Here is a 20,032-nt window from a genome sequence, read left to right as displayed (position 1 = left end):
AAAGGTGTCAAAAAGACTAAAGTTCGTGGGCTATGAGCCTGGGACAAAGGGATTCAGATTTGTGGATTGCAATAACAAATTCATTGTATCCAGGTCTGCAGAATTCCATGAGCACTCGAATTGGTCAAAGCTCCACTGCAATGACATTTTCCTTGGCAGAGACATGCAACCACATAACCAAAGCGACAAAGAACAGACCACCAGGGGGCCAGAGGAAACTGAAACAGACAGACCCAAACACCAAGAACTGAAAGCCGAGGAATGGAAAGAAGGACACCCCACACTGAACCTAGATAGCCTCACCGAAAAAGAAGCCGAATGCCTGCATGAAGCAGATACGCCTCCAGACAGACCAACTAGATCCAGTAGGAACAAGTTACCAAAGAGACTAGAGGACTACGTCATGTCCATACACACAGAGCATTTCACACCCAGTTCCTATGAAGAGATACTCGGCCTCCCCCAGGAAGCCTCCGAGACCTACAGATATACTAGCCAGCTCAAGCACCTGAGAACAAAAAGCCAATTGGGACCAAGTGGGTGTTTAAAGTCAAAACACTCGAAGACAACAAAAGCGAGGTTGGTCGCACATGGCTTTGCCTAAAGGTACCCGGAAGACTACACGGACACCTACTCCCCACAATCAGGGCTGAGAGTGTCAAGAGTGCCCTAGTAATTGCCACCATCCTAGGGCTGGAAGTATTCCAATTCGATGTGCAAACTGCATATCTACACACAGAATTGGATAAGGAAATCTATGTTAAGGCCCCACCAGGATACAATGATGGAAAGGACAACACATGGCTCCTTAACAAAAGTTTATATGGACTCAAACAGTCTGGCAAGAGGTGGTACGACTGTCTAGCCAAAGCTCTCAACACCATGGGCTTCAAAGCCACCTCTGCAGACAAATGTTTTTTCACAAAGAGAAAGGGAGGAGCATTCGAAGGTGTTCTTGTGTATGTGGATGATATATTGTACATAGGGAAGCAAAGGACCAAATGCAATAAATTTGCCACCGAGTTAGGAAATCATTTCTCTCTGAAGTCACTAGGGAAGATAGACAAGTACCTAGGGGTGCAAGTGATTAAAACTGACAAGGGCTTCCGGATCTCACAAAGAGAGAAAATCATGGAACTGTTATCCAAATGCAACATGTCAGGGGCAAAACCCTGCGAGACACCCATGCAACCGGACTTCATAAGGAGCATGTACAATGAAGCTGAACCCTTTGTTGACAACAAGCTGTACAGGTCAACAATAGGCTCACTACTCTACATCGCCAACTGGACGAGGCCTGACATCGCTCTGGCCATCAATCTACTGTCCCGACACGTGAGCAAGCCCACTGTCCTGCACTGGGATGCCATAAAAAGACTGCTCAGGTACCTGAAACACAGTGCCAATGCCCAGCTGTGCCTCGAACCAGACCTGTCTGAGAAACCCAAGTTAACCTGCTATGCAGACGCTGACTGGGCCGGGGATGCCAAAAGCAGAAAAAGCACTTCCGGGTACGTAGTCTTCTTAAACAATTGCCCTATACATTGGTATATGGGAAAACAGAAGCTGGTGGCCGCTTCTACCACCAAAGCCGAATTCGTCTGTTTATCAAAAGCCGCAAATAACCTAGTATGGTTTGATGATTTACTTACTGACATCTGGGCCGAACCAAGATACCCCATAGTCATACATGAAGACAACAAGGCAGCTATAGAAATATCAAAAGCAGATGCCGTGGGACAGAGATCAAGACACATAGACATAAAATATAAACACGTTAGGCAATTCTCAGAAATGGGGTTCATTAAAGCCATATACTGTGACACTGAACAACAAACAGCAGACATACTTACAAAGCCACTACCTCAAAAGCAACACGCATATCTCACATCAAAAATATGTGTATATATGTAGATCATGTGTTTTATGTACCTAACGTGTATGTTCACAGATATCATATGTCCGCCGTTAATTAGACATTTAGAGGGGGATTTGTCAGGGTAAATGTCTAATTCTCCCAGGCAGGGGCTGGCACCTCCCCATATCCCATCATACCCCCTTACCTCAGACTCCTCCCCTGGTGTATAAAAGGGTCCTACACGTGGGCATCCAGCAATTCCAGATGTGTGCTGCAAAGACAAGACAGAGGTCAGTGACCTTTACCCTGAATTGGGCCTAGGAGGACTCCAGGCCTAGAATAAAGAATCAATGAAGAGATACCATTGTCTCCTGTGAGTTATTGGGTTAGATCCATCCAGCATTAACATATCAAATTGGCATATTCCTGATAGAAAATTGGTGCCAGTTTTCCCCCAATTAAAAGTAAAACTTTATCACTTCCCCCAGAGTCTCAGTCACATGGTCCAATCAGCATACAGCGCAGTTGCTAGATGACCTCAGTCTCTACCCTGCAGACACCTGCATGAATATCCTTGATTCCCAGGGGAAAGAATTTTATTTTGACTACAACACCCCAGCTAATCTCTAAAACCCCACCTCTGGCCCCTTCATTCCAGGCTGTATCAGCCCTGAAGGAATGAGAAAAGAAACCTCCCTAGAGACTACAAAAAAGAAAATGGCCACAGTTCAGCCAACTTGCAAAATGGAAGGTTCTCACCCATTATTTCTTCTCCACTTTCTCCTGACATCAACCCAACCAGGACATAGCATATAAGTGATGCTTGCGTTCTCTGCATATGACTCTGCCTAGGCTGCAGACAGACCTTTTAGCTGGAGGACATCCTGTCTGCCTTCTTTTGGTAGATGAGCCTGTTGATCTGGAGACTTGACCCTGGTTCCCTTGCTTTCACCTGATCTTCTGCTGTACCCACTGTGCACCTGCGGAGTTTTTTTCTCAGCTGCTTCAACAACGGAGTATGAAAGGGGACTTCTAGATGACCTAGACCAGGATGTTGTCTTTCCAGGTGCAGTACCGGCAGCTGTTCCAAATGGTGATTGTATTAGGAATGAGTGGGACCCTCCTTATTGGCTTCCAGGTCTCTGTGATCACCTATCCATCCCAAGTAAGTCACAGAAGTTTTTGCAACTCAGTATCTGCAGTCCCAAAGCACAATATGGTCTTAAGAGAGCTGGTAAGGTCTCCATTAGGAGACAATCTATGCAGCTGAACACACAAATCCTAGCACAAGCAGCTTTCTGGCCACTCTCCTTTCCTCCTGTCCTTCTCCAGCTTCACCCTGGTGCCAGTCATTCAACTGTTGCCTCTGCTGGGCCAAAAAACACCTCTCGTGGGCACTTCTGTTAGCACAATGTATACCACTCATCCTCCCTTCAGTCGTCAGATCAGGGAGGCCTAGAGGTGATATCACATCATGCCTCCATGCACAAGCTTTCACATGACTTCTATCGGGGTAGAAACTTCTCTGTTTTTTATACAATGAATATACTGTGTGGTAGAGAGTTGAACTCCATAAAATAACAACTGGCCAGTCACCACTCTGATGAGTCCCAGTAAGGATGCAACTGGTGACGGGATGCTTTCCTTTTTCTTTCTTTTTTTTTTGTAAAAAGTTTTTTTTATTTTTTACACAAACACACATACAAACATACAATGTATTTTTTCTGAACAGAGTATTGGCCGGTTCACAAATTTAAACGATTTTTAGTCATTTCAACTAAATTTGTATTTGTATTTGTATTTATTAAACTTCTAATACCGCCCTTCTCCTGAAGGACTGAGGGCGGTGTACAGCCATATTAAAACAAACATATACTCACAAAATTTAAAAACAATGTAAAATAAATATATAAATTTGGCCCTTATGTTAAAAGCTACAAACACCCAATTTAAAATTCATTTTCTAAGCCAGCCCAGCCTGTTGGAACAAAAGAGTCTTAAGGGCACTGCGAAAGGTACAATTACAATTTCTATACTTTTTTTTTTTTTTGCCATAATATTTATTCTCTCTATTTTTTTTAAAACCAATATTACCCTTCATATCCAGTGGTGGGATTCTACCGGTTCAGTAGAACCGGTTGTTAAGTAGTTAAGCAGTTCGGAGAACTGGTTGTTAAAAGAAATCTCCCTTTGTTTTTTTTCACTTTACAGGGTTAATCCTGTAAGGAATTACAACATTTTTATTTTATTTTATTTTATTTTGAATTTGTATACCGCCCTTCTCCCTGAGGACTCAGGGCGGTGAACAGCCAAGTAAAAACATCAAGTACAAATATTAAAATACAGTTAAAATATACATATATAAATTTGGCCCCATTAATTAAAAACAATAAACAAAACACTTAAAAACACTTAAAAAATTAGGCCAGCCCGGCTTGCTGGAAAAGGAAGGTTTTAAGGGCACGGCGGAAGGCACTGAAGTCTTGGATTCTCCTTATCTCTGGAGGCAATTGATTCCAGAGGGTAGGTGCCCCCACAGAGAAGGCCCTCCCCCTGGGGGTCACCAGCCTGCACTGTTTGGCTGATGGCACCCCGAGGAGGCCCTCTCTGTGGGAGCGCACGGGTCGATGGGAGATCGTCGATGGCAGCAGGCGGTCTCGAAGATAGCTAGGCCCTATGCCATGGAGTGCTTTAAAGGTGATAACCAACACCTTGAAGCGCACCCGGAAGACCACTGGGAGCCAGTGCAGCTCGCACAGGAGCAGTGTTACATGGGAGCGCCAGGCTGCTCCCGTCACTACCCGCGCTGCTGCATTCTGGACCAGTTGGAGCCTCCGGGTGCTCCTCAAGGGGAGCCCCATGTAGAGAGCGTTGCAGTAGTCAAGGCGAGAGGTGACGAGGGCATGAGTGACTGTGCACAGGGAATCCCGATCAAGAAAGGGCCGCAACTGGCGGATCAGGCGAACCTGACAAAAGGTCCCCCTGGTTACAGCCGTCAGATGTTCCTCCAAGGACAGCTGCCTATCCAGGAGGACTCCCAGATTGCGAGCCCTCTCTGTGGGGGCCAACGACTCGCCCCCAATAGTCAGTGATGGAGTCAACTGACTATATCGGGATGCCGGGAGCCACAGCCACTCAGTCTTGGAAGGGTTGAGCCTGAGCCTGTTCCTCCCCATCCAGATCCGCACAGCCTCCAGGCACTGGGACATCACTTCAAGGGCATCGTTGGGGTGGCCTGGGGTGGAGATGTACAGCTGGGTGTCATCAGCGTACTGGTGGTATCTCACCCCAAAGCCACGGATGATCTCGCCCAGCGGCTTCACATAAATGTTGAACAGGAGGGGCGAGAGGACCGACCCCTGAGGCACTCCACATATAAGAGGCCTTGAGGTCGACCTCTGCCCCCCTGCCAACACGAACTGCGACCGGTCGGAGAGAAAGGAGGAGAACCACCGTAATACGGTGCCCCCCATCCCCAACTCTTCCAACCGGTGCAGCATGATACCATGGTCGATGGTATCAAAAGCCGCTGAGAGGTCTAACAGGACCAGAACAGAGGAACAACCCCTGTCCTGAGCCCTCCAGAGATCATCAACCAACGCGACCAATGCCGTTTCCGTGCTGTGTCCAGGCCTGAAACCCGACTGGAACGGATCTAGATAGGATGTTTCCTCCAAGAATTGTGGAAACTGTCGCGCGACCACACTCTCAACAACCTTCGCCAGGAAGCGAAGGTTGGAGACAGGACGATAGTTGGCCAATATTGCTGGATCCAGGGACGGCTTCTTGAGGAGAGGCCTCACCACCGCTTCTTTCAAGGCGGCGGGGAAGTGACCCTCACTCAACGAAGCGTTGATAACACCCTGGAGCCAGCCTCGTGTAACCTCCCGGGAGGCCAGTACCAACCAGGAGGGACACGGGTCCAGTAAACATGTGGCTGCACTAAGTCTCCCCAAAATCCTGTCCACATCATCTGGAGTCACAGCATCAAACTCCTCCCAGGTAACATTCTCAAGACTATTCCTCGTCACCCTGCCCTGATCTACCCAGTCAGAGTCCAAATCCCCCCGGATCTGAGCAATTTTGTCATACAGGTATTGTCCGAAATCCTCCGCCCTGCCTTCCAAGGGATCCTCCCGCGCTCCCGGATGGAGCAGGGAGCGGGTTACCCTGAACAGGGCGGCCGGACGATTCCCTGATGACGCAATAGAGGTGGAAAAATAGTTAAACTTTGCCGTCTTTATCGCCACTAGGTAGGTCTTAATATGCGACCTTACCAGTGTTCGGTCAGATTCAGCGAGACTGGCCCTCCAACCGCTCTCTAGGCGTCTTTTCCGGCGTTTCATCTCCCTCAGCTCCTCGGTGAACCAAGGAGCCGCGAGGGATCGACACCGGGTCAGAGGCTGCAAAGGCACGACTCGATCCAAGGCCCCACCAGCCACCCGATCCCAGGCAGCTACCAGGTCCTCGGCCGAGTCGTGTGCCAGATCTTCAGGAATTGGCCCAAGCTCCGTCTGGAACCTATCAGGATCCATCAGGCGCCTGGGGCGGATCCATCTAATTGGGTCCGCCTCCCTGCGGCGGGGTGTAGCGGTTCGAAGGTCCAGACGAAGGAGTGAGTGATCTGACCATGACAAGGGTTTCATGTCTATATCCCCTATAATAAGACCACTCAACCACTGGCCAGAGACAAAAATCAGGTCCAGCGTGTGTCCCCCCCCCGTGAGTGGGGCCATGAACAAACTGGGTCAGGGCCATGGCCGTCATGGAAGCCATGAACTCCCGAGCCATCTCTGACGTTTCACCAACGGACGGCAGATTGAAATCACCCATGACCATAAGCCTGTTGTTTCCTAGCCTAATCTTTATTGCCCTGTTTACAGAAACTGCCTCTCCGGCAGTATGCCTAGACTTAGTGTCACTTCAGGTTCCGGAGGTTCTCTGAGGGTTTTTTTTGCTTGACTTTCTTAAAGGGGAAGGGTTGTTTTAAGCTTTTTACACCGCTGTTGGGAGGAAATACTCCCCTGTTGGGGTTCTTCCAGCCAGGGTGCAATGATCAGCACTTTGAAGAAATAATTGAATAACGAAGCAGAAGCTTTTAATGACAAGGAACCAAGATGAGTGACATTCAGCAAGGCTTCCTGGCTAGCTAGAAAGATTGACATTCAAACGTGAGTTTACATACCCTTTCTGACTTTTGGTCTAAAACTGGTTTTTGGTGAAGTTTAAGTGCTCGGTGATGTTTAATCCTGTGTTTAGTGATGGGATAATTCAGCTTTGTTTGGAAGTGTTAATCTCTGTTCCTGAAAAGAAGCAGCTTTGGAAATCTGACTAGTTCTGTGTCTATTTGTTCTGCTAATTGGTTTAACAAGCAACAGATACTCTGTTTGCTCCTTTGCTTCATTCTGGAGAGCTTAAATGACCTCTCTGCTAAAGGGTTTCACTTTATGAGCAAGAGTTGGCTGCTGATAGTTATCATTGCATTTTAACTAATTTAATTCCTCAAGGTGCTCTGGCACCCTCCCTGATTTGTAACTCCAGTTTTTAATCTAATGATTGGTATTTAGGGCAGCTTTTTGCAAACAAAGCAGCTTTTTGTATTTTTGTACAGGTAATACTTGATTTACAACATTTACAATGGCACTGGAAAAAGTGACTTATGACCGTTTTTCACACTTATGACCATTGCAACAAACTGTCATTAGGGCAAAGAAGTGATGCCACATGACCACCTGGCCACGCCCACCCAGTCACATGAAGCACCGCAGTTGTGAAATGAGTGACACGATTGTTAAGAATGCTACAATGGGCAAAAATGATGACCAGTCATAAGTGTGAGGAATTGTCAGAAATCACTTTTTTCAGCCCTCTGGGTAGTCCCTATCTGCATATGGACTACTCAGAGGGCTGAAAAAGTTATTTTTGACCGGTCCTCGCACTTTTGACCAGTCCTCGCACTTATGACTGTCCTCACATTTTACATTTTTTGCCCTATCTTGTCACCATGGTGAAGAGAAGCAGTTGTGAAATGAGTGACATGGTTGTTAAGAATGCTGCAACGGGCATAAATGTGAGGATGGTCATAAGTGTGAGGATCAGTCAGAAAAACTTTTTTCAGCCCTTTGAGTAGCTGAAGCCATGGCCACCCGGTCACATAATCAACTAGCCATGCCCACCCAGTCACATGACCTCCAAGCCATGCCCACCCAAATAAGCCACACCCACAGAACCAGTTGTTAAAAAAATTGAATCCCACCACTGGTTACAGTCCTTGGAGGCCTGGCCATTCCAACACCCCCATAATCTCATATCATGATTGGCAACCCTTGTGCACTTTCAACTGGTTGCCAAGCACACCGTAATCACTTGCTCACCACCTGCAAACTTTCCGGTTGGCTTCCCCAGAAAATCAGTGAGGAAGCTAAGTTGCGGGGGGTAAATAACCCCCACCTGTGCACCTCTTCCATCTTCTCTGTGCTAGTTTCACACTGGACATTTGCACACCCCCACACACCTTTGCACATCCTCATTGCACCTTTGTGAAACCTCCCCAACCTGCATGTTGCCTCCTGTGCCCTCCACAACACATGTGGCACCCTTGAATCCTTGTGAGCTCTTTGATCTGCATGGCACCTCTCATGGACCCACATACATCCCCACATTCTTGTATACCCTTCCCCAACTGCTTTCACTGGTAGAGGGCTGCAGGAGGCCATTGTGACCGAAAACGGAGATTGGGAGCCCATTGTCAGCCTCAGCTTTGCCTGCTTCAGCTGCCATAAGAAACAGGGGGAGGGACTAGTTAAGGGGGCGAAGGGGGGGAAGATTGCAGGAGGTGTTTTTTCCATTGTAGGAGGTGTCTCCCAAGAAACGAAAGTGAATCTCCAAAGGGGCCGGCTGACCAACTGCCCTACATTCCTGATGAATGACGTTGCCAGGCGTGATGCCACCTGACTCTGGGAGACCTTTGGATTGGATGATGGTCAATGGACACGGGGGGGGGGGGGGAGAAGCTTACTAGATGCTATTTCACGCGTTTTGCTCACTTCCAGCTTTACCTGGGTTGCAATCATTTCATATTCAGTAAAAGTACTAATCTCTTTAAAATGATTGAGTTTGGGTTTTCCTTTCCTGGATATTGAAGGAAGCATACCTGACACCCATTTTCGCTGGCAGAGCACTCAGGCCATCACAGGCACTCCCAACACGAGTGACATCAAGCTGGCCACGCCCACCCTGGCCACACCCACCTCGTCCCCTGAGGTCAAACACAACCCGGATGCGGCCCTCAATGAAATCAAGTTTGATACTCCTGCCCTATACCATTCCTGACAAGTATTGTCCAGTCTCTTCTTAAAAGCCTCCAGTGGTAGAGCACCCACAACTTCTGAAAACAAGAAATTTAACATTGACCTAATCTGTATTAATATACAATTTGTAATTTTTTATTGTTTAATTCAATTATAATCTATATGTTGTTTTATATTGTATAATCTCAAACGCATGAGGCCGCTCTTTATAGTATGCTATATTTGTAGGGGCTGTTGTATATCACCAATAAAAAAAATTAAAAACCTGTTTATTGAATTAAGCCATTTTCTGTATTGACACAATATACTCATTCATCCAGGTTATCAAGATTCATATAATGTAAATTAATACATGAAAAACTGATTCAGGTTGTGTTATCCTACAAGATTTGCAACCAGCCTGGTAGTTGAACACAATATTGCTTGTTTTCCTAGGACATCAAGAGTTTCATCAATGAGACGTGGCTGCAGCGATATGGTGTGTCTCTCCCGCCAGATAGGCTGGCTGTGTTGTGGTCCTTCATCATCTCCATCTACTGCCTGGGGGGTCTTCTGGGCTGTTTATGGAGCGGATCACTGGCTGTGAGATACGGAAAGTATGGCTTTTCTTCAAGACAAAGTTTTCATGATGGCCCCTTGTCTTATAGCTGTGAGATTTTCTCACGTATGTTGATATAATTAGGAGAGTTCTCATTTTCCCTCCCTCTTAAATTAGAACTGAAAGCCTTGAAATGAGCTTGAGTCTCAGAGAAATCACTCAACAGTGAGAAATACACAGTGGTTGGAGTCTTTAATTAACAACCGATTGTGGTTTATTTCAGAAAGAAAACTTTAATTTGCAGCAATTTTATTATAATCGTGGGAGCTCTTCTTATTGGTTCCAGTAAGATGGCCAGGTCTTTTGAAATTATTCTAATGGGCCGTTTCCTTTATGGCATCAGTGCAGGTATGATTGGGAGGAGGCGCAACTTTTGACCCTCGAGGAAACCAAATACATCCCCTAAATCAGAAGGGACAGGTATGTGGGGGAGACCTTTTGATTCCGGTGATTCTTCTCTTGAAGGACTCTGCCTGAATATCCATGGGCCCTATCTCGGTGAAATTTCCCCCAAGAAGTTCCGAGGCCTGGCCACCACCACAGCAGCTATATTTTTCTCCCTCGGAAAAGCGTTGGGGCAAATCCTGGGCTTAAGGTAAGCTCACCACCCATGAGCCTATCCAGTCAGACAAGCTCTTGCCCTTCCACCTTCCATTCCCATTGAAGGCTAGCAATTTTGGCTGTCCTGGGCTGTTGTTTTCCCATCTGCTCTGCCAACGAGAAAGCTGGTCTTCTCGTTTCCTTTAGACTGATATGAAAATTCCCTCTGAGGAATAAACTGCTCTCCCTTTTGGCATTCTCAAGGGGTCCTCAGTTCAGGCTGCAATGGTGGGAAGGGCACTTTGGTCAAAGAGATGGTGCCCACTTCACCCCCTTCACTTTGGCTCCCTCCAATCATCCAACCCCTTCAGAGAGAAAAACGGTGTCTCTTTCTCTCCCCCACATCTCCTCAGAGATCTTTTAGGCACCGAGGCCCTGTGGCCCCTCCTGCTGGCCCTGTGTGGCTTCCCAGCCCTGCTGCAGCTGCTCCTGCTGCCGTTTTTCCCGGAGTCACCCCCATACTTCCTGATACAGAGGAAGGATGCCGATGCCTGCCGAAAAGGTGACACATGTCTTCTCCTGCAGGAAAGAACCTCTTTGTGCTTAGCTAAAAGTGGCCATTTAACCATTATGCCAGAATTAACCCAGAATCACTTTCCATGAGAAGGGCAGCCATATAAATGTGACTAATAAATAAATTAATAAATAAGGATGATGTGGGTAACGAAGAATTAAATAAGACCAGAAAAGAGATACTTAAAAGACAACTATTACCACATTCAGTGATGAACCAGTTATAGCCAGGCCAATCACAACTTTTCAGTGGAGACCTGTTGGTGTCCTTCAACAGCCCCAGGTGGTGGACAAGTGGTGGTGGGCTCACAGGCAGCCCTGCTTTCAATAACAATATCCATTGCTTCCTTGTCAGTTTTAGTTACAATTGCTATATCGTCCGTGAACAATAGCAAAAATGATACTACACCATTATTCTCTCTTTTAAAGAGACATTTGTCTGCTACACCTTCCTGAAAACCAATATTATTCACCTCTTTAACTATACATTGGTTCTATTCAAACCCTGATTGTTTTAAACCATATAGGCTTTTATTTAATTTCCAACAATCAGTTTGATCGTTTGTTTTCACTCCTAACGGCTTCCTCATATAAATGGTATGTCTTAATGGAGCATGCAAGTATGCCGTCTCCACATCTATATGATTAATAATATACTTATTCTTTGCCGCCCACACTAGCATAGTTCTTAACGTGCTAGCTCTTAAACTCGGAGCAAATATCTCATCGATATCTTTCTCCGTTTGAGCAAAACCTTGAGCTACAAGGCGAGCTTTATGGGTTACTGTCCCATCTATACTTTTCTTTACTTTATATACCCATCGACAACCAATCAATTTTTCTCCAGGTGGTAATTTCACATCCTCATAAACACCTAATTTAGTTAATGAGTTTATTTCTCTACTCATTGCATCCTTCCATGCATTTTGCTCTTTTTCAGGATACAACCTAATATCTTCATAACTTGAAGGTTCTATGTTAACCTGACAAACTACCGTTGCTTTATACCTATCAGGTGGATGTCTTTCCCTACTGGATCTCCTAGGCAATACAGGACTCATTGCAGATGATTCAATTTCATCCTCCCCTAAGACTACCTCTTCTTCTTCGACCTTAATAGAAGAATCTACATTATCTATATCCTCATCAGGAGTATCATTACTCATTTGATGCTCAATGCTAACAGTATTGTCATCCTGTCTATAACCTGCACGCTCAAGTTTCTCCCATCCTTCGTGCTCTAGAAATTTTGCATCAGCACTACAGTACATGCTAGTAGTTCCCTGTGCCCAAAATCTAAAAGACCTATGGTTTGAATCATAGCCTACGAAAAACATTTTTCTGGCTCTTTGTTGTTCCTTCCTTCTCACAGTAGATGGTATATGCACCCAAGCTGGGGCTCCAAATGTGTGTAAGTAACTAAGATTTGGTTTCCTCCCATGCCATGATGTAAATGGTATTTCACCAGTAGATGAATGTACCATGTTGTTTAATACATGGTTAGCACACATAACAGCCTCACCCCATAATGTTTCAGGCAAACCAGAATCTGCCAACATTGTTCTAGTCATGGCTTGAAATGTTTGACCCCTTCTCTCAACATAAGCGTTGTGTTGTGGTCTATGTTTATGCTGTATTCCTGCCTCCCGCAAAAACTTCTCTAACCTTTGGTTAGTGAATTCCGTACCGTTATCTGTTACTAAGCACATTACTTTATACTTCTGTTTCCTTTCCACAAATCTCAGCCAGTTATTTATATGCTGGAATGTTTCACATTTCGTTTTCATAAGATAACAGAATCCGTACCTAGAGTAATGGTCTACTATGCTTAGAATATAGCAGGCACCTCCAATACTGGGTTTCTTGGGTCCAATCAAATCTACAAACACAACTTCTAATGGCTTTTTGGTTTTAAAACCATTATAATGATTTGCTGGTATTACCCTACTCTTTTGCTGATTACAGGCATTACAATTTAAATACTTACTACATGATTGTAGTTTTATACCTTCAGATAGCTGAACTGTTTTCTTTAACGTCCTGAAATTTATATGCCCTAGTCTCCGATGCAACAGATGAATACATTCATCATGTGGTTTATCATTCCTGTACACCGATTTAGAATTTGCTACTAATACTGGGTTCTTTCTTAGAATAAATAAATCATTTTCTAATATTGCAGTAACAACCTTTCCATCTTTTTTAATTATACATTTATCATTCTTAAATGTTACTGTAAACCCAACTTGCAATAATGATTTAACAGATAGCAAATTATACTTTAATCCAGGAATATATAACATAGGCAATGGTTCATTACTAAATGACCAACGTGCAACACCCTCACCAGCTACCTTAACTTTCCAACCATTTGCTAATCTAACATGTTGGTTACTCTTATTCATTTTTACAAAGTTGTTTCTATTCTTAGTAATAGATTGAGAAGCACCACTATCAATAACCCACCAATCCTGGTTAACATTAATTGTTGAACTGGATATAGCTAAATTACAACCTTTCTTATTATTACCCCTAACAGACATTTTCTTATTCTTACAATACTTAGCTATATGCCCTTTAGCCCCACAAGCAAAACATCGTTTTACAACATAGACAGTTGAGTACATTTTTTCTTCTTCTGGTTGGTTTACTCTCAACTAATTCCTTTCTTGTCTTCTTCTGGATTCTTCTAATAACCTACCGGTTACGCCAGCCAAGGTGAGGTCATCTCTGGTCAAAACCTCCAGTGAAGAAGCATAGTCATCATAACTATCGTCCAGAGAAGAAAGAATTATATAAACTTGCTGTAGTTGTGAGAAAACAAGTTCCTTTTCATGCAGCTCCTGGAAAATTCTGGTCATGGATTCCAAATGAGCCATCATATCTCCTCCTTTAAGAAGATGTTGCTTAAACAATTTCCGTGTGAGATTTATATGAGCACCCACAGTGTCATGAACATATAGTCTCTTCAACTTGGTCCAACACCTAGCAGCAGACTCTTCGCTACGAATATGGACAAGTTTCTGGTCACTCAGTGTTAGTCCAATTATGCAAAGAGCTCGTTCGTTGTCTCTGGTAAACTTGACTAATTTCTTCGCATCTTCTTCATCATCAGGATTCCATGTTGTTACATCTGGTGGCTTAATTACTATAGCTCAGCTTCCTTCTTATATACAGTTTACACTAGTAATTATCCACTTAAGATAAGTGAAGTCAGCAGTGCAATGACTCAACAGTACAATTATGATAATTGCAATCAGCATTCAGTCAGCAGTCATTAGTTATTACAATGACTCAGCAGTACAATTACTCAGCATTATATTTTGTTACAGAATACATTTAAAGTTATAGAACACATATATTGCCTGGACAACTTGTTAGACTTTCACCATATCCTAACAGCTTTCTTCTGACTTCAATTGCTTATTACTGTACTATCAATACATTGTTTTGAACTTAAATCATGGAAATCAACAAAACTTCCATGAAACCAAGAAGAGACCAATAGGTTTTACTTAGGAAACAAAAATCAGATACACAGACTTTGGGCATGTCTGGTTTGGTAATAATGTCAATAAAAATATTGTGGAATACAATTAACAGTTTTTGATTAAAGTTATTAAGAATCATCACCGTGATCATGCTGTAAAATGTCAAATAGAATTGTAGATTGCATCCAAAGAGTTTTGAAGAAGAAAAGTAACAGTTCCATTTTATTCTGCATTGCTAACACCTTGGCTTCTGCCTTCAGTTCTGGCACAAGATGTACTCAGAGAAACAGGAATTGCTTTAAAGGGACACAAAAAGGTTATGAGGGACCTATGACTAAATACCATGAAGAGAGAGGGAAGAAATTGGGATTTTGATGATGCCAAGGCCAGAAATTATGGTGATTAGGCAAATTGCTAACTTGCTTTTCCTATGGGGAAAGCTGCAGTTTATGAGCAGCATCTCTCTTAATTTTATTCTCAAACTTGAATATGTTTTTAAGGAAGAAACTTGAAAATGTTTGTCAGAAATGCTTTTCAGGAAAGAGAAAAATCCCCATTGATGGCAATGGATGCCAGTAATTCAGAAGAGAGGGGGCTGCAAAGCAATTCCTGTTTGCCCCTCTTATACCCTGGCTAAAATAGAAAGTATGAAAGTGTTGTATTTTTGTAACAAGTTTTAGTATTGAAAATGCCCCAATGTTTGGAGCAACAGGGCTCTGCAAATGAAAATGGAGACCAGGGTTAAGTGTCTGTGGTGCCTCAGCAGAGCAAGAACTGCAGCCCAGAAAGTCAAATTAAGAGACTGAATCATCCCACCCTCTGGGGATGGGGGTGGGGGTGTGTTAGGGTTAGTTTTCTCTACTCCTTTTGAAAATTGAAGTGATATTTGTTTTCCTCTAGTTTTTTGGGACCTCCCCATCTAGGGCCTGCCAAATTGCTTAAGATAAGCAATTGAATCTGCTGGAAACCATGAATAACCTAAGGCCCATTTTGGCACAGTATTAAATATGGAGCTCTACTTGCCAGATGATGTATAGTTACAAAAAAGTACAAGGAAATTTTCTTTAAAATGTTATCATGGTTTTGAGGTGTTTTTTTAAAAAATCTGATTAATACTGTAGGTATTCAGAATCTCCACAAATATAACAGCATATAAAATGTGCTTTTTTAAAAAAAAAAATGCGAATGATCTAATATAATGCTATTTCAAAAGTCAGTTCCAATTCTCTCTATAAACATTAGGCACAGGAAGCCAGAAAGAGGAGTTGGGTTCAAAGCACTAAGAGTTTATTTAGCTACCTATAAAAAAAACCTGATCTATTAACCATCAAGCCAAATTGGTGCTAGATAAGATCAAAGAAATTCACAGGGAGCTGAACTTGGGTCTCTTGTAGCTGCACAGTGATTTCAAACTGATGACACATTTAACCCTACAGAAATTTATCTTGTTTAATCAGCTAAATGTGATTTTTTTGTGGGGGATGAATATTTGAATTGTTTTTCTCTCCCTTCTCCCCAAAGCAATGAAAGACCTCTGGGGTGAAAGGCATCAGCAAACGGAAATCGAGGAGGCATTGAAAGAGATGGCCATTGCAGGCTCCAAGAACTTGAGTATCTGGGAAGTGGTGAGACAGCCCAGCTTGCGATGGCCATTGCTTATCGCCATTCTGCTGGTTGCGAGTTTGCAGCTCTGTGGCCTGAGTGCAGTTGAGTAGAATACTATTTGGAAACAGTTAAGAAATGACCTTTCCTTCCCTTTTTTGATGTTGCTATTTGTAGACAAGGCCAACAGGACTATGCCTTCCTCTTGGTGCTCCATACATAGGCAAGTGGTTCTAAAAAGGAAGAAGAGAGGAATTATGCGATTTGGCCCAGACCTTGTAGCCTGTTTTTTTTTTGTTGTTTTTTTTACCCCAAAGCATTCAGCAGGACCAGGGACAGTTACTAATTTTCTTGTATTTCCATTTCTTCCCAAGGACCCCCAAAACTTATTTCCGATCAACATATTTTCACACCTCCTTTTCAAATTAGTTTTTTACCTAACTTTTTAAATAATGGTATTTAATCCTTGCCTCTAAACAATGACCTAAAGATGCATGGGCTGTCTAGTTCGTCAATAAAGATGGTAATAAGGTCAGGTCTTGGCCTTCTTTAAGAATTAGTGCTCTATTTGCATCTGTCCAACTTTCTGGTATCCGTCCTCTATCCAGAATTGATTTCATCATCTTTTCAAATAAATTGTAATAGTTAGTCTTCAAAATATTTATAATAGGAGGCTGGTAATTCTTCTGGGCCAGCCTTTTCTCATAGATTTCCCTTATTATTCTTATTATTATAGGTCCATTCATCAGCTGTTTATTCATTCACGTTGGTAAATTTTGTTTCTTTAAATATTTATTTTTGCCAGAGGAATTTCTTCTCCTTCATAACATCAGTATTATACATCAGATTGGTAAAGGTTTCCCCTGTCCAATTGTTTCCAGCTCTAGAGGAAGATGCTCATATCCATTTCTTAGCTGAGGGAGCCAGCATTGTCTGAATACTCTTCTGGCATCATGGGGCCAGCATGACTATGCATTGAGGCACACAGAACTCTGTTTCCTTCCCACTGAAGTGGTACCGATTTATTGACTCATATTTGCATGCTTTCAATTACTAGGTGGGGCAAGAACAGGAAACCCCCCCCCCCCCAATGCAGTGCTCAGGTCTTGAACCCAGGTTGTCAGCTTTCTAGCTGATGAACTCAGCATCTTTAACTGCCGAGCCCCTTGTTTGCATAATTTATATTATCAATTACCATAGCATTTCCATTTTGCAATTTTAATATCATTTTCTTTTCACTTTTTTCAGTTTATAAGCCATTTTCCCAGCTTATTTGCTATTTCAAAATCTTTCTGTTTAGCAAATATCATTTTTATTTCCATTTCTTTAATTATTAACATGGAAAATTTGTGGAAGTTTAATTTTTTTGGTGAGATTTTTTTCTTTCTGGATGCCTGTTTGATTCCTCCTCTTTTATTTTTATTCCCTTTAAATGCCTTTTCTTTGTCTTTTCAATTTACCATTGTGCAGTACAAATTGTCCTCTCCTAAACTTACTTGTGTCTCACAGTGTCCTTATTTCCGTGCTTTTATTTAAATTAATCTCAAAATATTATTTCAGCTTCTTTTTAGTCCTTAATTATTAATTCCTTTTTTAGCCTTCATCTACAAGTTCTACCCTGCCTCTTACATATTAAAGTCACTGGGTTATGATCAGTGGTGGGATTCAGCCAGTTTGCACCACTTCGGGAGAACTGGTTGTTAACTTTCTGAACAGTTTGGCAAACTGGTTGTTGGAAGAAATCATTAGGGCAGAGAACCGGTTGTTAAATTACTTGAATCCCACCACTGGTTATGATCTGAAAAAGGTTTTCATAATATCTCCAATTTATTGGCTCCCATAGTGAGCTTCTGAGAAATCCAAAGTAGACTTAGACTTAGAATAACTTTATTGTCACTTTAAATGTAGTCAGCATACATTGATATGAAATTTTGTTGCATACAGCTCTCAAAGTATATCTATTATTGAGAAGGTTCTGTGACTTTCAGAAAAGTACATATATTCTTTGGCATTACCATTTTTGCGTCTCCATATCAAAGTTGATAAAGGCACCATTGATGCTGCCGGATTAGGGTTACAATTAGGGAGTAATAACCCAGACTTTGCCCACCACCCAATAGGTGCTTATATCAAGAGATGGGCTGGTTGAAACTAATTCTTTTCAGTGGGTTGTTTTAAGATTGGAAATAGTCCTACAGCCTGGTGTCATCTGCTTGGCAATTCCACCAAGATGCCTCAGAATCTTGAGGACAGGACTTAATTTGGACTTCTCGGGATACAAGTTGATTTTCTAGAGCTTTGATAGGGAAGCTTGTAGGCTGTGAGTGTCTAACTTCAGGTATGTTCAACTTTTATATTGTAATGAACAGTTTGGCAAAAGGAAAAGGAAAACCAGCCTTGAGGAAAAGCTTTGCCATTCAGCAACATGAGATAACTGCAACCCTAAAGGGAAGACTTGGTGATAACAATGACAATGGGTAGCCTCTTGTTGCAAAGGCAATTTATAAATAACACATTAAAATAACACATTGGGGGAAAAAAAGCTAAAAACAAGCACAAAATGCAACAATGGAGCTTGAAAGTCTGCGTCTCTTGTCCACTACATATACAAAAACCCTTCATCTTGAAAACCTGCAGTCCATGATCCCCCTTGCTCTGCCTTCCAGATATACTTCTATGCTTTTGAAGTCTTCCGCACTGCCAGGCTTGAAGAGCCACTCATCCCTTATGTCACTCTGGGCATTGGTCTCTGCGAATTTGCCTCTGTGGTCCTGTGCGTAAGTACAGATGAGTTGCTTGCTGATTTTGCATAATCAGCTGCAAAGAGAAAGGGTCGGGCAAACAGCTCCCAAGTCAGGTGGCAGCAGCTGGATCGAGGCCCTGGTGGGTTGGCATCTGCTCCTCCAGACAGATGTCTTTCAGTCAGAAGTCAAGGCAGGAGGTGGCAACAAAGTCAGGCTAGGCTCACTCACCTCCTTCTGCACATGTGGCAAGGTTCCTTTGGGGTGAGCTTCTGTTTGGAGTGACAATCTCTTTTGCCCTCAGAGCTGCATCATTGACCGCCTGGGCCGGAGAGTTCTGCTGTGGGGCGGGTTTGGGATGATGGCCTTCACATTGGCCCTCCTCGTCCTCACTCTGTCTCTCCAGGTAAGCATGTCCCACCTGGCTAATTCTGGCTCTGTGGATCAACACCTTTTGGACAATTCTTTCTTTTTAATTCACCTTTCTCTAAGCATAGTATTATCTTATTAGAAGACTTCTGTTTATTGTTCCACTTGCCACAAACTGTCACAAAGGTTTTTACTTAACAGTTTCTTTAGCTGTTCTTTAACAAATGAAGAAATGAATAGTTTCTTCATTTTTATCTAATTTTTATCTAAATTTTAATTATACTAATGCTGTTTTATATGTGTGTGCATATGTGTGTTCATGCATGTGTTTGTGTGTCTGTGTGTACAGTCTTTGTCTTGTCATCTGCTGATTATCAGATTGATGGAAAAGCAAAATAAAAGTCCACTAACAATTTAAAAGATGAGGTTAAAAAAAAAGTTTGTGCTTTTTACCAAAGGTTTCACCAAAATTCAAACTCATTCAAGATAGAGCCAGAAGGGATCTTGGAGGCCTTCTAGTCCAACCCACTGTTCAACCAAGAGATCCTATACTTGTGTGACTGTCCAGTCTCTTCTTAAAAACCTCCAGTGATGAAGCACCCACAACTTCTGAAGGAAAGCTGTTCCACTGGTTAATTGTTCTCATTGTTAGGAAGTTTGTGGCAGCCTGTCAAATATTGGAACATGGCTATCATGTCACCTCTTTTCTGTAGACTAGCCATACCCAACTCCTGCAACCAACCATTCTTCATATGTTTTAGTCTCCGGGCCTTTAATCATCTTAGTTGCTCTTTTCTGCACTTTTTCCAAAGTCTCAACATCTTTCTTGTAATGTGGTGACCAAAACTGGATGCAGCATTCCAGGTCTGGCCTTACTAAAGTTTTATAAAGCGGTATGAATTAAGGTAATCCTTGAATTAAGAATGTAATGGAGCCTGCCAATTACATTC

The 20,032-nt window shown here is 42.9% G+C and overlaps 1 pseudogene; it reads left to right on the top strand.

The window, feature by feature from the left end:
* Positions 1-2,894: 2,894 nt before the first annotated feature.
* LOC139322001 (solute carrier family 2, facilitated glucose transporter member 11-like) overlaps positions 2,895-20,032 on the top strand; it is a 53,928-nt pseudogene continuing 36,790 nt past the window's right edge.

This window comes from Pituophis catenifer, unplaced genomic scaffold (assembly GCF_029215685.1).
Source record: "Pituophis catenifer annectens isolate HBS135680 unplaced genomic scaffold, rPitCat1.0.hap2 SCAF_10, whole genome shotgun sequence".
NCBI classification, from domain to species: Eukaryota; Metazoa; Chordata; class Lepidosauria; order Squamata; family Colubridae; genus Pituophis; species Pituophis catenifer.
The sequence above is the reverse complement of the archived record's forward strand: the minus strand, read 5'-3'. Positions and strand labels throughout refer to the sequence as shown.